Source organism: Lissotriton helveticus, chromosome 9, assembly GCF_964261635.1.
Source record: "Lissotriton helveticus chromosome 9, aLisHel1.1, whole genome shotgun sequence".
Classification (NCBI taxonomy): Eukaryota; Metazoa; Chordata; class Amphibia; order Caudata; family Salamandridae; genus Lissotriton; species Lissotriton helveticus.
The window spans coordinates 620,638,237-620,660,103 of NC_136070.1; the positions used below are offsets into that span (position 1 = coordinate 620,638,237).

Sequence of the window (21,867 nt, forward strand, 5' to 3'; positions counted from 1 at the left end):
TGATTTGTTTACTTCTAGAAAATAATTTTTAATGGAGCCTGTCTTGTTTCTCCCTTTTCTCTTCATTTTCCTTCTTTGTTTAGCCGACATTAGTCTGGTACCCGGTTGATCCTTGCTTTCGACGATTGTGGGTAGCTCTCTAGTCTTGACCTGCTGGAGTTCTTCTTGCCGGTGGACGGGTGGACATCCTGCTTGTGGAAGTCTCAATTCATTCGAGTCCTTGAGTTGGCCATTTGATTTGTTTAGGACCATACTAGAATTGAGAGTGGACACGACCTCCGTTTTTTTCCTTGCTTCAGAGTCTGGTGTTTTCCTCTCCTTACCTGCTGTTACCCACGCTTCTCTTTGTAAGTTGTTTACGGACTTGAAGTCTGTTAAAAGTTCACTCATTACGTCTGGTAAGATAGATAGTTTGTCGATAATAGAATAACATGTACAGCTCGGTGGGCTGATTGTGGTTTGTGATTGAGCTCTTTTGATCAGCTCATTCAAATCTAGTAACTTAGTGTCGATATTAATGACATGAGTGGTTAAGCGGGACAGCAAATTTAGTTGGATGTCCATTTTATCCGAATGGTATTCCATTGCTTTTGTCACGAGATTCATGGTGTTTAAAAGTGACGCCCAGAGACCGCTCTCTTCTGTCTTTTGAGCCTTTGGTAGAAAATCTGGATTGGTTTCTATGTTTGAGGTGGTATAACTCCTTTTCCCTGAGAGTATGTATCCACCATTATTTCCCATTTTTCAGTTGTCAGGGAGAATGAGTTAATTCCAAGTTCCCCCGGCGAGCGAACCTGCTGTTTGTTAAAGGCAATCCTTCTCCCTGAGAAACAGTTTTGGTTTGTTGCCAGTTTACATTTGTGTTTGCAGTTAGGGTTTGTTCAGTGCATTGATTGTGGATCAATCCCCCGCCGTTTTCTTGCTCACTGGTTGTGTTGGCGCTCTCTTGACTATTTAATAGGTGATGGCGTGTTGAGGTTGGCTTGTTTGTAGTTGCTGGGCCCAAGTGCAGAATTGTAATTGAATCTGAGAGCCTAACTTGAGATAGGGTATTTAGTTTCGGCACATCGCTGGTTACACTAAGTGGTGGGGCCCGCTCAATCCGGCTTGTGCCACAGAGGCTGGATCGAGGCGGAGTAATTTGCTCCAGGGTTTGATCAAAGGGCACCAACTCCGATTTTTTTGCTGGTATGGAGTGGTGAGATTGATGTTGTGGTGAAGGTTGTTTTAAGAGATCATAGCGCTCATAGAGAGATATCTCATTGCCAGCTCCAAGGCCTCTTTTTACGCTTACATCCATGTCGGTCTCTGATGAGTTGATTTGCCGCGTGGGTTTCACTCCATCGGTCTCAGTACATTCAACGATGTTTGCTACTGTAGTTGGTTTAAAGGTAGAGTCCCAGTAGGTCTGTGCTTGACTTTCGTTGTCCAGAAGAGTTGCCGTTGTCGATACCGATGGAGAGTTTCTTCCTGGTTCTGTGACATCATGTTTTGTCGAGACAATTACCTCCGGGTGCAGAGGGGAAGGAAGGCCCTTCTGCGTGCTGCTCATGTGGTTTAGCACTGCCCCAGCGTCTTTTACAAAGGCAAATTTGGTGTAAATTTTCGGTTGGAAGCAGGGATTTTTTGGTTTTTGCATGATATGAGTTTGTGGGTTGGTCTGGTCTGGCACCGGACCATCTACTCCGGTGTCCCTGGCCAAAATGACTAGGATATCATCCTTAAGAGTTTTGTCAGGTTTCAAATGGCTTGTTGATTTCTCAAGACTATCAGAAGGTACTTTAAGTATCTTGCTTTTCTTCTTCCGGTTGGTCACTGCTGATGAAACGCTCCTTCTTTCTTTGCCCGATCTCATGGTGCCTGCTGGGCCTGCTGTGAGGGGTTTGGGTTAGGCTTGCTGTATGGGGGTTCGATTAGGTTATATCGGACTAGACTAGATGAGTGACCCGCGCACAGTCCTTTCTGCCCTTTCAGGACACCCAGCTATCACCCCGCAGCGCCCCCTGCCCCCCTTCTGCTTTTCGCTGTGTACTTCTCGCTAGTAATTAATGGAGGGCATTACAGAATGCTCACAAAATCCTAGGAGAGTTTTGGCAAATCGCAGGCCCCTTAATGGTGCTGTAATGCTAAAGTGCTGAGATGCCTCCTTGTGGGGAAGTCCGTGCAAATTAATGGCCCCTTAACTTATTTTTACTTATGCTGTGCCACATTTCTTTAACCGCAAGTAAGCATTTTCATTTAGAGTCTGACAAGTGCGCCTCCTCGATATCCGCCCCATTACTCCTATGAAACTTTAAATTATTCTCTTACCGGGACTGAAAAATCTCAGTGTTTTTCCGTGCGTCTGTTACAAACGCGGACCCGGCATTCTCTGCCTTTATATATCTCTACTGCACTGCGCGCCTGTTCCGCCATCACGTTGCACGTCACTGCCGCGTATGGAGTGGGCAAAACAGAAAGAGGACTACCTCATTCCTTGATTCCTTGATCAATCTGCCATTAGTGAGAGGTAAAATCATCGCTTTCTCACATATGGGTGCCCGACAATTCAAGATTAATGTGCTCTCATGTGACAATTTTCATTGTCGCTTGTATCTAATTTTCTTAGATGAAAAATACAACACATTTCACGCATATGGATGCTGGCAGATATAACTAGGGGGCCATGTATCAGTATAAGTTGTCGCTTATCACAACACGTTGTTGTTCCCAAGCCTCCCAGACAAGAATGCTTTAATTGCTTTAGTTATACGCACTGTTCGATTCTAGGGCCTATTATCCTTACAGATACATCTCATTCTATTCTAATTTAGAGTTATGTCTCGACAGATCTCATTAAAAAGGGCAGTTACAACGCATTCATACATATGAATGCTAACAAATATACTTAAGGGGTCATGTGTCAGTGTAAGTTGTCGCTTATAATAGCTTGATTGTTATAGACATACCTAACAGATGTGAATGCTTCAATTCCTTTTATTATTCGCACTAGTATTCGATTCTAGGGCCTATTACCCTTGCAGGAATGTCTCATTTTATTATAATTTCAGGTTGTGTCTAAGAAGATCTAATTAAAAAAAAGCAGTTAATTAATCAGACGATCCCATTCTTCTCTTGTATTAAGTCCCTGTCTGATGGTATTGAAGGTCGATATAAACCATTGCTCCCTTGCCTTACGTTTGTCACCTATACTGCCGCCCCGTTTGTTGATCCAAACTTTCTCAAGAATAAACGAAGAAAAATCTTTTTCTTTATGATTCAGTTTGCTAAAATGAGATACCAAGGGTGCATTCCATTTTTTCGTCTTGATGGCTGACTTTTGTTCAGCCAAACGCACCCTCAGTTCACGGCTTGTCTCTCCTATGTACACTATGCCACAAAGGCAATGCACCATGTAAATGACATTCTTGCTTCGACAGTTATTCAGAGTCTGTGCGGTTATGGTTATGCCATTGTGTGCAATTTCCTTTGCCACCACACTTTGTTCACACATCTGGCAACTCCCACATCGCACATTGCCCCTCGCTCTTGTGTTATCGAGGGTGGTTTGTCTACTTTTCTCATCCTCCCTATATGTGTGGACCAACTGGCTGCATAAATTATTATTCTTTTTATACACAAAAAGGGGTCTCGCCAATTTGGTGTCCTCTTGGTCATTCAGAATATGCCAGTGTCTATTCACCACATTTTTGATCCGATTACTACATGAGCTAAATTGACTAACAAAAACCACTTTTTTCATCTATTTAGGTTTCTCAGATTTCATTAACATGTTATGTGATCATAGATAACATCACAGATGACATTTAAAATGATGATGAAACACAAAAGTTGATGGGAGTAATACTTGCAATTTGCTAACCCCTGAAAATTGCTCGGGGTAGCATCCCAACTCACTGTTCTTTTGTTGACCATGCCGCCTCAGTTTGGACCCAGCCGTATGCAAATGAGACTTGACCCTATGCCTCTTGGGAACAGTCCAGCCCAATCTGCCAGGCCTGTCCCTACCTGAACTGGAACACAAGCAACCCAGAACCAGTTTTGCCCTAGTCATGAGCTCATCAGCCAGGGACAGCTGGGATCCAGTGACACTGTGCGCATAGGACCCATGCCTGGGCTTGCCCAGCCACTTAGGTTGGGACATGAAACACGATAAAGGTGATGGGAGGATGCTTGTAATTTGTCTAACCACTCTCAATGGCTTGGGGCCAGCATCCCAACTCATCATTCTTTTACTTACCATGCCACCTCAGTTTGCACCCAGCCATATGCAAAGCAGCCTTGACCCTGCTCCTACTGGGAATAGCCCAGCCCGAACTGCCAGGCCAGGTTCTCCTTGAGCCTGAACACCAGCAACCCGGGACCAGTTTAGGCCTAAGTTATGGGCTCATGAGATGGGTACAGCCTGGTTCCAGGGACACAGTGAACATGGGACCCACGTCTGGGCATACCCATGCCACTTGGGAGAGTACATGAAAAATGCAAAAGGTGAATGGAGGAATGCTTGCAGTTTGTCTTACCACTGGCAGTCGCTCAGTGTATTATCCCAGCCCATTGTTCTTTTGCAAACCATGCCGCCTAAGTTTGGACCCAGCCACATGCAAATTAATCTTGACCCTGGGATGAATCCAGTCCAAACTGCCGGGCCAGGTCCTCCCTGAACCAGAACACAAGCAACCCCGGGCCAGTTTCTCTCTAGCTATGGGCTCATTAGTGGTGCAAGGGTGCCTGCGTTGGTGCATGGCAGCCCATTGTGCACCAGTACAGGGGAAAGGGAAGGAATGCACTGTATCTTATAGATACTCCACATTCATGCCCTTTTGTTTTGACGTAGGGCCGGGCAGGGCAGCAAGATTGCTCGAGGCACTGCCTTATGCTAAAACCTCATAAATGTATCCCTGAGTGGTCAGCGTGTAACCCTGTACTCACCAGTGGGGCTACCAACGTTTCCACAGTAAAAACAAAATGCATTTTTTTTACTTTCAGAACATGTTAAGATAAGAAACATATGTCCAACATTTTAATATCATGCATGCTGCCTTCATGGCTCAGTAGACCTGCCTTAGGGGTGACTTATAAATATTCAAAAGGAAGATTTGGGATTTGCTATTACTTTAAATGGGAAAGTCAGGATAGCAGACAAAAACTGCTCTGCTAGACAGCAATGATGGACTGGGAATTGTACTTTGCGTTGTTTCACTCGTGGTGGCACAATAAGTGTTGTATTCTATGACATAAACTTTAACATACAGGCCCTGTGTACTCCTGATACCATATACTAGGGACTTATAAGAATGTTAACTTATGACAATTGTGGGTGGGTGAACCAATCAGACGTATACCTTTTTAAGGGTCAGGGAACTGGCACTGAGTCCTGTTTGACAGGACTCAGTGCACCTGCAGAGTTTAAAAGCTAGCAGCATTAGTCTAAAACCTTAGGGGTGACGATGCAAAAAGAGGTATTTCATAACATACCATGACACTGCAACCTTCATTGACCGCAACTGGCAGGAGCAGAAAGGCTCCTGCTCATTGGGAGCACAAGTGTATCTCCCTGTCAGTGCTTTTGCAGGCAGGGAAATACAGCATTGCTTTTGCCCGGCAGGAGAAGGGAAAAAAGGTGCCATGGGCCCCACCTGGCAGGCCCCAACCACTGTAAATGTTGTGGGTGCCACAGGTGGGACTGGGGCCCCCACCCATGAAAATAGAATTGCCGGATCCTGACAGAATCCTGGATGGCAGAAGAGGTGGCAGGGTTGAGGGGTCCATGGCTTTCCCCTGCAGCTCCAATAAAATTAAGAGATGTGGGTGCCCTGGGGGAGACCAGGGCACCCACAATCATTTAAAAAGTAAATTTAAAAAGTGCAGCTGGCCCGACTGCCACACCAACAAGGGTGCTTTGGAAGCCGACAGGATAGAAGGGGCCCTGAGGCTCTCAACTTAATAGATATTAGATGGGTACCACTTGAGACACTCAAGGTGGAGTAGCTGTTCAATTCATATTCACAGCTCTTGACTATGGGCCCCATAATGCCATGAGACAGCATTTAATACTTACTTTTTATTGCTTCTGATTGTCCTAGAAGGGGTACTGGCATCAACAACCATTTAAAAAAAAAATTCTGGGGGCTGCAGGGAGTGCAGCAAGCCCACTAAGTACATATAAAACAAACTTGCATTAAATCTCCTTGGTCATTTAATACATGACCCCAGGACTAAGTATGGGCGGATTTTGCGAATTGGCAATCCGCGAAATTGCGTATTTACGGATTCGCAATCCGCAAAATCCGCAAACTCCCACGAATTTTGCGGATTCCTTTATTTTTTTGTGTTCGCAAGTGTTTCTGCCATTTCACAAGGGTTTTTTACCAGTTCGCAAACGCGAACTTACTTGTCGGGTAGCAACGGTCGCGACCATGTTGTTTCTACGTCTGGTTCATCACAGCACCCTCTGTTTCACCACTGCCACCCTCTGTTTCACCACTGCCACCCTCTGGCTCACCCATGCCACCCACTGGCTCAGCCATGCCACCCTCTAGTTCATCACTGTAGATTATGGGGGGAAAAGCACACCTGCCCTGCCTCAACTGACATGAATGAATTAGGGGCTGATTAATGTGTCACTGAATTTGAACTTCCGGGCTGGCACCTGCTTCCTTATCTGTAATTGCTTTCTGTTGCAGTGTAATTTTTTTAACAGGACGTTTGTTGTATACTTGTAGCTATTCTCTGAGCCTGCTGTGAGGGTCAGAGCAGGGTCATAAAATAGTTGCAAGTAGGCAACTGAACTCTGAAGGGGCCCCTCAGGAAGCACTACAGGGAATGGTTACTAATGATAAGATTGAACTTTTGCACCCGCTGAGTGCTTTCAGTTTTGCAAAAATCCAAATATCCAGCAGCATCCACAAAAAGTAATCCTTCCAGGTCAAGATCCAAATCAATGTGACCAGCACATGAAGAAAGCACTGGGAGGAGCCTGCTGGACAGGAACAGGAAGTTGAAGACTGTGGGGCACTTCCTTCCTCCCACCCCCCCCCCCCAAAATGGACTCCTTGCAAAAACAAAGTGCAGGCAAATGTCAACCTGAGGAGTTATTCTGATAAAAATCATAATTTTCAAGGTTTATGCTGCCTGCTGGTGGATTTCTTGTGAGAAATTGCAAATTTTGCAATCTAGCAATTGCGAGATTGTCGCTGCCCGCAGCATCTATGTGTTCGCAAGTGTTTACTCCCGCGAAATTGTATAGTATTCTAGTTGGCAAGTGCGACCAAGCAAAAAACCTGCTTCGCACGGATTTACGAATTTTCGGCAAATTCGCGAGAGTTTGCGAATTGCGAATTTGCCGAAAATCCGCAAAACCCGCGAGCAGAACGGATTTTACGCCCATGCTTACCCAGGACAGCTTACCATCTTTTTTTAAGGCAGGCATGCTGGGGCTTTGTGAACTGCAGTAGGGGTGCAGAGAGCGCTTGTGGTTGGTCCTATGGCTGTATTTTGTGACCAAAGAAGAGTGTTAAAAAAGACTCAAAACATATTTATGAGTGTTTTGAATAAAAATGCTTTCAATTAAATATTTCTCATTACTATTTAACATTGTCATGTGTGTATTTGTAAGGAATAGATTGGATTTTGGTTATTGATAAATAACAATGGTGATTTTTGACAAAGCCAGTATGTCTTCTTTGTATATGCTGACGTGCTAACACCCTGATAAAGCCTATAGCCCTGCCTATAATATTTTGATTTTCCAACCCTCTGACAACGCTTGTAGGCCTGCTTTACCTAAAATGGCACCCCTTTATATAGTTGATTTACACAAATAAGATCCTCAGAAATGAAGTAGAAAAAAAGGTTAAAGTGATGGAATAGTTAGGTATGGTACTAACATCTTAACTTACTTAAAAAAACTCAGAAAAGTGATGTTATAGTTGGGTGATAATATCAGTCAATACATGACATTTTAAACTTCATAAACCACTGCAATCCATATGTTTTAGTTAACTGAAGTAAATATAACTCACACCCTTGCCATGCACTGCTTATGACCTCACATATTATGACTCATGACATGTTCTATGGCATCATTGTTAACTTCACTGTTGACATCGGATATTCCATCTTTGATGACATTACTGTGCATGGCGGGGTGCGAGTAATAGTTATGTTTGTTAACTGTAACTGCTAATTTCAGTGGTTTTACATATATTTGCAAGTGGTGGAAGCCAAGGTGTAGTTATTGTTAGGTTTGCGTTTCCATATAAATTAAATCTTTTGGTTTGGTTATAACTTTAATGCTGTTTGATGAATCTTCATGAAACTCCTCAAAAACAATGCTTGTCCTCCTCAGCTTGTTCCTGGACAGTTTCATGGTAATCCATCAAATGGAGGCTGAGAAAAAAGGGGACAACCAAAACCACATTTCTCAACTATTTTTCCATGGACATTTTTCAGAAGCACTACTGCAAAACTTCTTGACCGGAATTACACCACATTTGAAAAGAAGCTGGATCTTGAGCCACAAAGAGTGCCTTTTGTGATTTGGTGTAAATATGTTCTGTATTTTTTAAATATTAAGGCACAAACATATTTCTGTATGCGGCCGGTAGGGTTTGAGCCACTCTCGCGAGAGTTCCTTGATTCAAATTTAGAATAATTGAGCGTTGTGATAGCTTTTGTTTTTACCTTGGGCTAGTTTCCTACCACTGGAGACAGCTCCTGTGGGACGAAGCACTTTGATTGGTTGTCTGCAACATGAAGGAATATGTAGCAGGCAGCCATTAAAAAACTAGGAGACTTAGGGCCAGATGTAGGTAGCTAAATACCAGTCGGTAACGGACGAAAATCGGTGAATTTTCCGTTACCGACCAGTTGTTAGCTCTTCCCAATGTAGGAAATAAGGATTCAGTAATTTACCGATTCCTTATTTTACGGAATCTGTAAAATACCGACTCCTTATTTTAAGGAATCGGTAAATTACAGAATCTTTAAAACCTATGTAGGTAGCACTTAAGTGAGTGCATTTTTGCTTTAAAGATTCCTCATTTACCACCAACTACAAGTTGGTGGCAAATACCGAATACCTTTAAAAAAGCATTTATTTGCTTTTTTCAAAGTGCCATGTGTCAGACATACATGGGCATGTATGTGCGCCACATGTGCACACATGCACCATTCAGGGGTGCAACAGGGTGTCAATGTAACACCCTGCCACCCTTGAACATGCTCCCGCTATTACCGATTCGGTAATAATGAATCGGTAATAGTGAATGCCTTCCCATTCATTCCTAGGGGCCTCAAGGCCCATTGGAATGAATGGGAAGGTATTCCTTATTACCGAATCGGTATTACCGATTCGGTAATAAGGAATATTACAGAATAGGTAAATTGAACAGATTTTTTACCTACATCATATTTACCGATTCCTAAATACCTAATCGGTAAAATTCGATATTTAAGAATCTGTAAATTGAGATTACCTACATTGGGCCCTAAGTGCCCTGTACTGAGTTTACTGATAAAAAATGATGTAAGTTAGCAGGGTAAAGATACCCTTCCCCCTAGGCCCTGTGGGACTCCCACTGGATTGCAGTATTTGAAAGAAAAGGAAATGGTGTCCTGGGGTCGCCATGAAAACCAAAAGGGAGATGGGCACATGACCTCCCTTCCCAGCCTCATCAATGACCCAGGGACCTGATCCTCCATTGCTGAGATTTAAAGAAAAGGGAGCAGGGCGTATATCCACTCTATGGCCCCGGGGACCCCATCCCCTGGGCCAATTCTTTACAAATAGGGGGAGGGGGATGCACTGTCCCCCTCCCCAAACCTGTAAAAACTCGAAGTGTCTTGGGGAGGGGGTTTGCCTGATGTGGGTTTGACTGCCCCAGGGGTGAGACAAGGGAAATACTTCCACGCAGGGGCAAAGGCCATTCACGGAGGCGGGTTGGCTTTACTTATGACACAAAAATATTACTTTATGTTAAAAAAAAACTAGAAATTCACTGAAAAAAGCAAAGGTTAAAATGACGTTATAGTTAGGCGAAAATTTCATTGCTAATTTAAAATAACTCATGCCCTAAGGTAACTATAATTCCCACCCTCGCCATGCACTGCTAATTACCTAATTGTGCTTTGATATCATTGATAACATCAATGTAACATCTGAAATGACATCTTTGATGACAGGTCTGTGAATGGCTAGGGCAAGAGTTACAGTTACAAGAGATAACTATAACTGGTGAGTTTCAGTGTTTTTTTACTTAAAATGTTACGTTGGGCTTGAACTTTTTATCTAATTATAACATCCCTTTAAATTTAGTTTTTTTCAAAAAACCAATGGTTAAAGTAATGTTATAGTTAGGTGAATATGTTAGTGACAACATTACCATTTTGAACTTAAAAAGTCACATTCACCAGTAATAGTTCACAATGTTAACTATAACTTGTGCCCCTGTCATGCACTGCTAAAGACCTCACATATTACACCACTCATGACATGTTCTATGACATCATTTATGACATCATTGATGGCACCTCTAATGACATTATTGATGTCTATGGAAAATGCATTTTACCCCCCCCCCCCTTTTCTCCTTACCCTCAAATGATGGATCACTCCGAAATTAGTCAAAAAGTAGCAGCTTTTTGGAAAGTTTTGTGGCGATTTCTCAGACATGGCCAATGTTGTTAGCAACACTGAAATAGCTTTTTCTATAAAACAGCTGACCTAACTATAACTACCCAGTGTCAACAAACTTTATTTTTGAACTGCAGAAGCAATAGACCAAAACTCTACCTGTGACTGCAAAATATTTACTGCTTATATTTCTGCCCCCATAGAAAAACTTAAACCAGCACATGTTCTTTTACCCGCAGACTCCACCTTTTTATCTATTGGATCTGAAACAGGTGCATATATTCATTGATTATTCCTTTTTGGCTAGATTTGCCAACAGTAGATCACCCATTAAACTTTCAGGAAATCCATTTTACATTTTGAAATAGAATATAGTCACCTGTTAAATCTACTAGCTGATGATGTATCTCGATCTTTCCCTAAACCATGTAATTTATTGGAAATTTTGAAGTGTTTGATCTGTGAAACTGAAAGAAGCACACCTCACTAGATACTGGCTTGTCTTCAACTGGAAGTAACTAAAGGTTGTTTGATAATTATTAGATAACAAATTGTAATTCTGTATTTAATACATTTACCTCTATGCTATGATTCACATCACCATTCCCAACCCCACATACTCTTCATTATATTCAGCCGATGATGACAAGGAATCAACAGAGGACAGTGAAGAATCTGAAAACAGAATCCACAGAAGAGTTTGGCAAACCAGGAGGAGAAGCTGAGTTTTCCAGGGATCAGAAATTGATTTAATAATAATTTTGATCAGCTTATGTGATAAAGCAAGATCATGTCTCTCTAGTAAAATCTCAATGGAAATGCTCTTTCTGGAATAAGGAGAAGTATGGCGCTGCTTGTGGGTGTGCTTCATCATCAAGCAATCTGGAAAATTACATACCTTTCTCAAATCCAGGTCTTTAATACTTGAGGTCTGTAAAAACATTCAATAGGAGACTAACAGCATCACTTAAAAAACAAAACAAAAGGATGATTTGCATTATATCTTCTCAGTTTCAGTTTTTATATGTGGTAGTTATTAATACAGCTAATATTAAACATTTTTCTTATTATGTTTTTAAAAGGAAAACAACTGGCAATCTCTTACTTGAATTAATTTTGATATACCAAACCATTCACAAATCAGAGAATGCAGAAACCTAGAGCTAGAAATAATTATGTAAAGCATGAACTGCCCCTCAAGTAGGTTCCTCAAGACAAACAAATCAGTGCTTTACTTGCTTTTGCCCTGATCGGTAGAAGATGTTGCCACAATCACAAACCAGTTCCTTTTCGGTAAGCTCAAGCGGTTCTGAACCGAAGTAAAAACCCAACAGCGCCCTTGCATCTAATCAATACAGTACATGTCCTTGTACCATTAAAATAAAAACTGACAGGACATTCAACAAAGCCAGAAATAAATATGTATGCCACCTTTTACTAAAACAAATATGCTGGGAGGCTAAATAGTGACTAAATAAAGACAAATATGCACACTCTGTTGTTATCTTCTTTTATTAAACACATTATAATCTGAGTTTATGCTCGGTTTGTGTTTACACTGTCCTCCATCTTGCAGTTATGTCACAATATATCACATGATGACTATTGCTGTTCTTCCGTTATAAATAAAGCATTGCTAGGGTCCACACTAATAAACAGAGAGTTTTCGCAGAGAATTTCTCTAATTGTACCCAACCAAACATATTTCAACTGTCCCAGGCTATTGCTATACAATGTATCATTGAATCGCTTGAGTAAACTGTGAGAATAACAAAAATCCAATATCTTACTACCATGAGAGAATCTTTAAATTCTGTAGTAAAGAACATGTTGATTTCTCTATTGAGGAGACCCTTTTTCCCCTCCTTTAGATAGGCAAATATATGCTGGTTTTCACTTAGAACTGTATTAAGCTCTTTGTACTTATGATTTATATGCTTCAATACTAAATTTACTTATGGTATACTAGGTTGTATGACGTTACAACGCATACTTTTACAACGCATACCTTTACAACGCAACATCCATTACAACGCATTCCATTACAACGGATGCCATTACAACAAATAAAACTACCTTTACAACGCATTCCATTACAACGCATACTACCTTTACAACGCATACCATTACAATGCATAACATTACATTGCATGTATGGTAAGTATTTGATAGTGTAGAGGTAAAAATTACTATTGGGGTAAGTGTTGTATAGTGTAGGGGTAAAAATTACTATTCTAACTCCATGGGGTGCAACAGTAGCGTAAGTGTTGGATGGTAATGGTATGCGTTGTAATGGTATGCGTTGTAATGACTGCATTGTAATGACATGCGTTGTAGTGGTATGCGTTGTAGTGTCATGCGTTGTAATGGTTGCGTTGTAATGGCATGCGATGTAATGGATGTTGCGTTGTGAAAGTTTTGTTGTAATGGTAGTGCGTTGTAAAAGTTTCTTTGTAAAGGTTGTTTTCCGGTATACTCTATTTAACCTGCCTATTAACTCTTCATATAAAGCTATGAAACAGCAACTCTTTTCTGTAATTCTTACAAGAATGTTTTTGCATCTACAGTTGAATTTAAACAAATAGAGATAGTGTCGGCTGCTGTCGGGGAGTACCAAAGTCCGTATCAGGACAACATCATTCCAGGTCTTAGCTGTTGGAATGCCCCTTGAGTTGTACTTTTTGATAACTTTGCGCATTGACATACTCTGTCAAGAGCAAGTCTCATCACTGTGACAACACGAAAACCTACCTACAGCTTCATGATTTTGGTTTTACTAAAAGTAAAGTACAGGGTGTATGTTTGGTATAGCAGTCCTATAAGGAAACCCAAGTGGGTGGGGTAAGGTATGTCCATAGTATTCAATAACTTGTAAATAACTATAATTTTTGAACATATCAAAGCGCAGTAGTAAGAGCTGGGAGATTTCTAAAAATTCTTGCTTTACAAAACATCAGGAGAGCAAACTGTTTACCAAGATGAGATATAATAGCTTCCAAAATCTAGTAACACAAACACAAATGAACACCCACACTCTAGTGCTCTCTGCATGACGAAATATATGGAAATACTACACAATTAGCAACTGCCACATAATGCACCAAAAGTGTGGGGTCAGCTCTTATCCTAATGATATCTTATATTCAATACCGTTTTAGCAGGTTCATACAACACGAACTCGACCAGGAGGTATTGGACCGCTTTAAATGAAGCTCCAGTTACATAACATAAAATCACATACATTTTTTATTTTTTAAGGCAAGGGGAGATAGATTAACCTGATTCACCCATTATGTTACATAATGTTAAGCAGACGTCGAGACTCAAACCTGTCATCAGCTTTGATTGTAATATCACATTCTCTCTAGATGGGAACATGCCCAAGAATAACTCCTTTTCTGTAAAGTGATAGAAAATTGTAAAATTGTCACAGTAAGCAATATACGGAAAAATGTGGTCATATACATTATGGGAATACGATAATTGCAAGTGTGCTTATAAAGTGTGCAATAGCCATCTTTGAGCATCCTTATCCATTCACTGGACAGGTGCTGACGTCTTGGAAGGGTGCTCACTTGGGGCCAGATTGATCAAGTTTTTGCATCACCCTTGCACCACGGAAAGGCACTGCAAAAGCTATGTGAGATTTATCAAGGCATGCAAAGGCTCTTGAGTAGGCCTGAATGACTTGTTAAATTTGGAGTATCACAAGGTAGCGCGAATCGCTGCCTGCGTTGCTCTTCCTCAGGGAGGTGTTCCATAGGTATTCCCATGCATCCACCCATAGATTTTGGCACATTCCCAGACTTGTGCTAGACCTGGGAATGCGCCAAAATGCTACACCTCCCCAGGTGAGGTTTAACGAGGAGAAATATCTTTATTCTGCAACACACATTGAAAGAGGTAAATGCCTCTAAAGATTTTTTTGGGTGCTGGAAGGTTTCTCTTCCTGCACAAAAACAATCCTGCTTACAACGCAGACATCTGTACACCATGACGCAAGAGTGTCTGCATTAGTGCAAGGCAGCACATTGTGCACCAGTGCTAGGAAAGGACAAGAATGTGCTGTATAATGTTAAATATGAGCATTCCTGCCTTTTGCCTATCACGCAGCACAGCAAGGTGTCTTTCGAGGTTGCGTGAAAGTTTGATAAATCAGAGCCTTGATTCCCAGTGATAGATTTCATAATATACACCTCTCTCTCCCTGCCTGAATGCTGTTTTGCACCAACCACCTATATGAAAATGCCATTTGCAAGCCAATTGATGAACAAAATATGCTATTTATCTCTCCTTCAGAGCAAAAAAACATTTTTGTGCTGACAAGGCAGTGAGTTAGTCAGCCCTTCCCCCCCAAGACAGGTGTCACTACATGCTACTCCTTCTTTTATTTTCTCTTGGTTTAAAGTCTCCTCCCTCCCGTCTCAATGCTTGCACAAAGACGTCTACACAAAAGATGTAACACCAGAAGGGAGGGTCGGTAGCTGGGATGAGGAGGCCTTAATCGGGGTAATGAAGTTTACCTGTAAGTAATGGGTTTATTACGACCTCATAGGACCTTCTTTTCCCAGTCATACTCTGTGAGGATTTCACAAGCAACCAAATAAGACAGTTCTATACCGTGGTCTGCAATACTTGATCTTTCTTGAAAATTCAGCAATTACTTTATTGCTGCACGTACCACATCTAATGCAAAGTTATCGGAGGAAGAATGTAAAACATAAAGCTGATAATGGTTGACAAAAGTATGATGGGATTTCCATTTAGCTTTCCTGAATTAACACCCCTGTTGCTTCTTACCAGGAGGCAGAAACTGACCTAGTTGAGTAACCCTGAATGTGAACCGGAGGAACTTTACCCAGGGAATTATAGGCTTGACAAATAGCTTATTTAATGAATCTGCTTAGAGTCACTATGGCTACCTCCTTCATCTTATTAACACTGCCAAAAGAGACAAATAGTGAATTTACAAGTTGAAACTTTTGTGGTTTGTAAATAATCCATTAAGGCTCTTTTAACATCCAACGAGGAAGGTATCTGGAGATAATCCACTTCTTGAGAAAGTGGCAGCACTACTGGTTTTTTAATGAAATATATAAGACATTTTTAGAATCAATTTGGGGACAATCTGTAACACCACTCTATCAGGGAGAATCTGCATGTAGTGACAAGACACCACAAAATCCCCCAACCCACTGAATCTTTTAGCCAATACAATAGATACAAGAAAAGCCATTTTACCTGACACCCAGTTCATATCTGCCACCTCAAGAGGTTGAAATGGTGGTAATTGCAAACCCTGGAGGACCGTAGTAGTGATACAGGCACACTTATGGTTTGACACCACAAGATGACCTTTGACTATGATCATTTTAATTGTCTTTTGATGTTTTACTTTACCCTAGCCTGAATGAACGACATCCTGCATATGCCTTTTTCCCTTGAAGGTTTCTTTCATGTAATCTTGCATTCTTAAATTGGGAGCCAGTAGAACAGCTTGCCAAGAACAGAATGTGTGGGATGTGCATTTGAAAGCCTGACAGAGATAGAGAGGTGTGTAATGTAGTTTTTGGTCTAGATAGGGTTGAATCTATACCACATATTTTTTTTGCGTGCCCGGCATATAGCGTACCGAGGCAACGCTGGCTGAAACCAATTTGTTTAGCATTGGGTATTAGAGAATATAGAGAGGTGTATAGAATATTAAAAACATCATTAGATGGCCCAATCATGATGGCAACGGCTAAGTTTCTGGGTCAGGTGTGGGTGACTCGGTGGACTGGTGGAAGGTTTAAGTAATTGAATCCATTGTATAGTATGTGATATTGTATTATTATTGAATGATGCATTTTATGTTTCTTTTGATACATTTTAATAGTAGATGGATAATTTTCTATCATGTATAGGCCGCTAACAAGGGTTTGTTTTTATAACTAGTTTTTCTATCGTATTATTTATTATTTTAAAGATGAACGTGATACGCCCTTGTACAATCAAGTCTGGCGACCCAGTGATTACTTGTTATGGCTAACCCTTTTATCTTTGTATTGTGATAACTTTTGTGATTTTTTAAATCAAAATAAAGTTTATAAACTGAAACTGAAACTTTTTGGTCTCGAAGGGAAGTGTTATGAGCAGTGGGGCTCAAATGTGCATTATGTTGTACATTGAGAGTTGAAGTATGTGATGCTATAGGCAGTGGTGCACAAATGTGCATTGTGTTGGATCTTGGGAAGTATTATGAAGTTCTTACTATTGGCTTTGACATGACTTCATGTCATCCTGAATTCTGACTGTGGAGAGCTGAGCGGAGCAGAGGTGGTTCTGACTGGAACGAAACGAAGTGCCACCGCACCTGGCAGCCTCCCGCTCCTGGGGTCCCCGATGGAGGTTGTTTGTTTACCACTGCCTACCAGGGCTCTTAGGGAGTGAGTGGAGCGGAGGCAGAGACGAATTGAGTTGAGAGGCATCAAACTGGCAGCCTCCTGGAAAATATGTGTTTACACCTTTTCGTCTAGAGTGCCCAATACAGCATAGCTGACCTGCATAGAACGTTCCCTTTCATACAGCAGTGTCAATACAAGTGCTAAATGAAGTGGCAGAGACAGCAAAGCCCGCAAAACATTTATTTTTTGGGGCGGTGGAAGTCACGAGGCGCTATGTCACTGCGAGCATATTGATGCCAATAGCGGATATATCACTGCAGCCGGTCTTCTACAATTATTCTTCTGTCGGGCGAATGCAAGCTGAATGAGCGCAAGGTGGCATTATAGGATTGGGTGAAGTGCTCGAACAGAAGCCGAGAGCTGCAGATTGAAAATTACCATTTTTGAATGCAGGCATTAGCACAAAGTGGGTCCAGGCGCTTTGCTATTTGAGGGGGACGCTGCTGGACACAGAGGGGACTGCAAGTCATAGAAACCCTTGCCTGCCACTAATGCGTCACACCTGAGGGGAAAAAGCCAATATTACAAAAGCCTACATTACACCTCACGGCACCCGCTTTGCGGGAGTTGCTTCGCTGTTTGAGGAGGGCGCTGCTGGATACCGAGGGGACTGCAAGTCACAGGAACCCTTGCCTGCCACTAATGCGCCGCACCTAAGGGGAAAAAGCCTACAGGTTGTAGAAAGAAAAAGTCCCACCTAGTATCTGCTATATAGCAGTGACTCTAGTCTAAGTCAAAGAACACTGTATCTCAGAAATTACAGGGTTGTTGTCCAAACATTGGGCCACAGTGTAAGCAGTAGGTTTGAACACACATTCTAAATGCACAAGGTACGTGAGAGGGAATTCTATTTTAAAAAAACACATATATACATAAACAATTCTGTAAAAATGTGGCCTTTTATTATTAAAACCTGAGGGAGACACCCTCTCTCTTGGAAAGCAACACAATATACACTATTACAAATAGATTTTTTTTAAATATTAAAAAATACACAATTATATCATAGAAAAACCAAAAGTCGACGCGGCGTTTCGGTGCTTGTTTGAAGATTTGACACCTTCTTCAGGACGGTTTATCTTAATGCTTAAATGGACAACTGTTGTCCAGACAAGAGTCTGATACAACTCCGCTTGTTTTCTAAAATTTGCGCTGTTGTTGATTCCGTTTTTTAGGAATTAAAAAACCACCTGTTTGATAAAAATCAGGGGTATTGGCGAAACTGTGTGGAGAATGGCCACCGTATTCTTTGTTTGTTTGTTGTACATCAACAATCGTTTTCCTTTAAAGTCGGCATATCGCAGCAGTAAAAGCTTCTGCTTGATTTTTGTAGATTGTAAGGATTAGAGATGAATTGACTTTTCTTTATTCTTGGATACGTCTTTGTAGCATCGGGGTATTTACCGACTTTCTGTTATGCGTGTGTCGGCCTCCCTGCCTCCTCCTACAACTCCTGATACAACTCTGCTTGTTTTCTAAAATTTGCGCTGTTGTTGATTCCGTTTTTTAGGAATTAAAAAACCACCTGTTTGATAAAAATCAGGGGTATTGGCGAAACTGTGTGGAGAATGGCCACCGTATTCTTTGTTTGTTTGTTGTACATCAACAATCGTTTTCCTTTAAAGTCGGCATATCGCAGCAGTAAAAGCTTCTGCTTGATTTTTGTAGATCGTAAGGATTAGAGATTAATTGACTTTTCTTTATTCCTGGAAACGTCTTTGTAGCATTGGGGTATTTACCGACTTTCTTTTATGCGTGTGTCAGCCTCCCTGCTTCCTCCTATCCAGGTTTTTGTAGATTGTAAGGATTAGAGATTAATTGACTTTTCTTTATTCCTGGATACGTCTTTGCAGCATCGGGGTATTTACCGACTTTCTTTTATGCGTGTGTCGGCCTCCCTGCCTCCTCCTATCCAACCTTTTAATGTTTTTAAAAAAATCTATTTGTAATAGTGTATATTGTGTTGCTTTCCAAGAGAGAGGGTGTCTCCCTCAGGTTTTAATAATAAAAGGCCAAACTTTTACAGAATTGTTTATGTATATATGTGTTTTTTTAACATAGAACTCCCTCTCACGTACCTTGTGCATTTAGAATGTGTGTTCAAACCTACTGCTTACACTGTGGCCCAATGTTTGGACAACAACCCTGTAATTTCTGAGATACAGTGTTCTTTGACTTAGACTAGAGTCACTGCTATATAGCAGATACTAGGTGGGAATTTTTCTTTCTACAACTACTACCCCGTCCCGTATAGGATTAAGGGGAAACTCCTTCTTTGTTTTATATAGAAAAAGCCTACATTACACCTCGCGACACCCGCTACGCAGGAGCCACTTTGCTGTTTCAGGAAGATGCTGCTGGTCACAGAGGGGACTGCAAGGGCCAAGGGTGGCCCCGTCTGAGCCAGGAGGATGCAGGGTTGGGCCACCCCCCTTTTTTGTGCAAGACACTCTGAACTCTGGACAAACTTAAAAGTTATTTTAATGTTATACTTTCCCTGATACATTTGCTCATTTAGAAGGTGGGGTTATTTACTGAGGCATTGGTCAGGACTACTAAACGTAAGGCTACAAGTCTGAGGGCTGGGGGGAGTAGTGGCAACATTGGACACGTTCTTATCAAGGGCGGAGTCAGTATAAACGCATGAGATACAGCTCACTGAAAAAAGGCTTTCTTTGGGCACTTATGCAGGGCAGAAAAGATCATCCTTGGGGCTATAAGTTTGGCCAAATTTCCCCCGGGTGCTCCACAAATCACGGACCACCTAAGTTTGTACGTGCTAGTTGCTAGTCCGGATGGGGAGCCAGTTGATGGCTTAGCTTTCAAATCGGGGGCACTGGAGGAGGACCATCTAGGCACCTTGGAACTTATCCAAAATCCGAGGCTGAGCCTACCTAAGGAATCATTTGTTATTTCACCTGAGGAGAAAATAGATTTGCCCGCACCCCCTGTCTCAACCCTAGAACATACCTCAATTACTACCTGTGCAGCCCTAGGTGATCCTGCTACTAGATCAAAAAGAGTTGCTAGGGAAAGGGAAAGTGTGGCATGCTCTATCAAATCCAGGTTAGGAGGGAATGGTGAGGGAGGGAATGGTGAACCGCCCGCAAAACATACAAGGGGAAGTGTGGCAATGAGGAACAAGGCCAAAATTAAGCTTAAACATCAAGCATCAGGGTCACGTGAGCATCACTTCCCGAAACCTAATGGTGGTACGCCTTCTTTTTCAAACACTGACCCCCACACCATGGTGGATCATGGAAGTGATCCTGACCACTGGAAACACTTGGAGACTTTAATATCTGCTCTCTTAGCGCCTTTCTTAAGTAAATTAGGGGCGATTGAAGAAAAATTGTCATACCTCCTAAAATCGACCCAGTTAGCCAGGAGGCATGTGGGTGTCAATGTGCGGCACGAGGGGCAGTTAAAGCACCCGTAGCCCCGCTAATACTAGAAGGCATTGGCCATGTGGGGGGTAACAACAGGGAATCTGTCCGGAGAGCAGGAAATGAGCTTACTGGTAATGCGATCCTGCTACGCCTCGACCACTTTGCATGACATCTGTCCTGGGGGGGAATACCGTACATTTGGGCCGGGGAGGCCTGGGATAGGTGGTATGGTTAATTCCTCATGTCCAGCTGATCAGTTCCTGCCCCAGCCTGTGGGTCCTTCGAGACCATTATCTATTGATCAGGCCAACTCTACTATGAGAGCTAGTAATTATCACTGAGAGGGTCCCATTGTGCTGAATGCCATGAACACTAAGTGCTCTGGAGATGTCTTAGATCTTCCCCCGGCCACATGTCCTTATGTCTTGGTTCTGGATGGTGTCCCACCGCTTAGACCAGACCAAACTGAATCTTGAACCCAACTGCACAATAAAACCGTAGATTGGTTATCCAAACATAAAGGTTTTAGGGTACCCATGAGTAACAACATCATCATGGTGCACAGAGTTGGATGGGTGGGACGATCACTAAAGAACTTCGAGGGGGACTGCGTGGTCATTAATGTTTGAAATCCTATGGTTGTCCAGATGATTTTTAGGGGGCATGATCCGTGCCCTATGTTTGCCACCTCCATTTTGGCCCTGCCATTGGGATACTTTTATAAGCCTTCTGTTAGAACTTTGACGTTGACTGTTCCCTCCACTTCCTTGTCTAGTTGTGAAGTTTTATAATTAATTCACTAGAACTGATGAGTTAGAGCATCTTGGAGCTCTCACTGCTTTTTTGGGCAATTATGGTGACAGCACTGAAACACACTATGACACATTAGTCCTGGGAGATTTTAATATTTATGTTTGCCCTACCAACTGTTTAGCAAGGCTGGAGGAGGATTATGGCCCTTGGGGGTTAACTCATTTTGAACATACCTCTTCCGGCACTTTTTTAGAAAGCTTTTTATCAACCCATAACTTGATTTGCCTTGCGCAGTCAGACAAGATAGGTCCCGTACCTACATATGTTCGTCATGGCCATCACAGTATAAATGATTATATTTTGGTCTCCTCTTCATTGATGTCGACACTAGGCACATTAAGCGTAACAAATAATTGTTTTAATGATCAACTACCCACTGACCCAACTTACTAACGCCAATATTGTGCCCATAGATCAAGCACGTAGAATGAGGTGGGACAGGATCACCCCTGACAGCTTTATTGACAGTTTAATCACTAACTCTGCGCAGGAGTTTGGGATCTGCTCAGATCAGGACTCCCGATCACTATCTGTCCTTGATGCCTTTGACCAAATCACTTAGCAGGTTGCTTTGAACTTAACTGTA

General features: G+C 42.0%; 1 long non-coding RNA gene across 5 annotated transcripts in view; it reads right to left on the minus strand.

Moving 5' to 3' along the window:
- LOC144781698 (uncharacterized) overlaps window positions 1-21,867 on the minus strand; it is a 572,082-nt gene that overhangs the window by 329,792 nt on the left and 220,423 nt on the right. For all 5 annotated transcript variants that reach the window (XR_013601052.1, XR_013601051.1, XR_013601049.1 and 2 more), the window contains one exon: window positions 11,532-11,599. This is a non-coding gene — a long non-coding RNA (uncharacterized LOC144781698). The remainder of the gene's footprint in view (window positions 1-11,531; window positions 11,600-21,867) is intronic.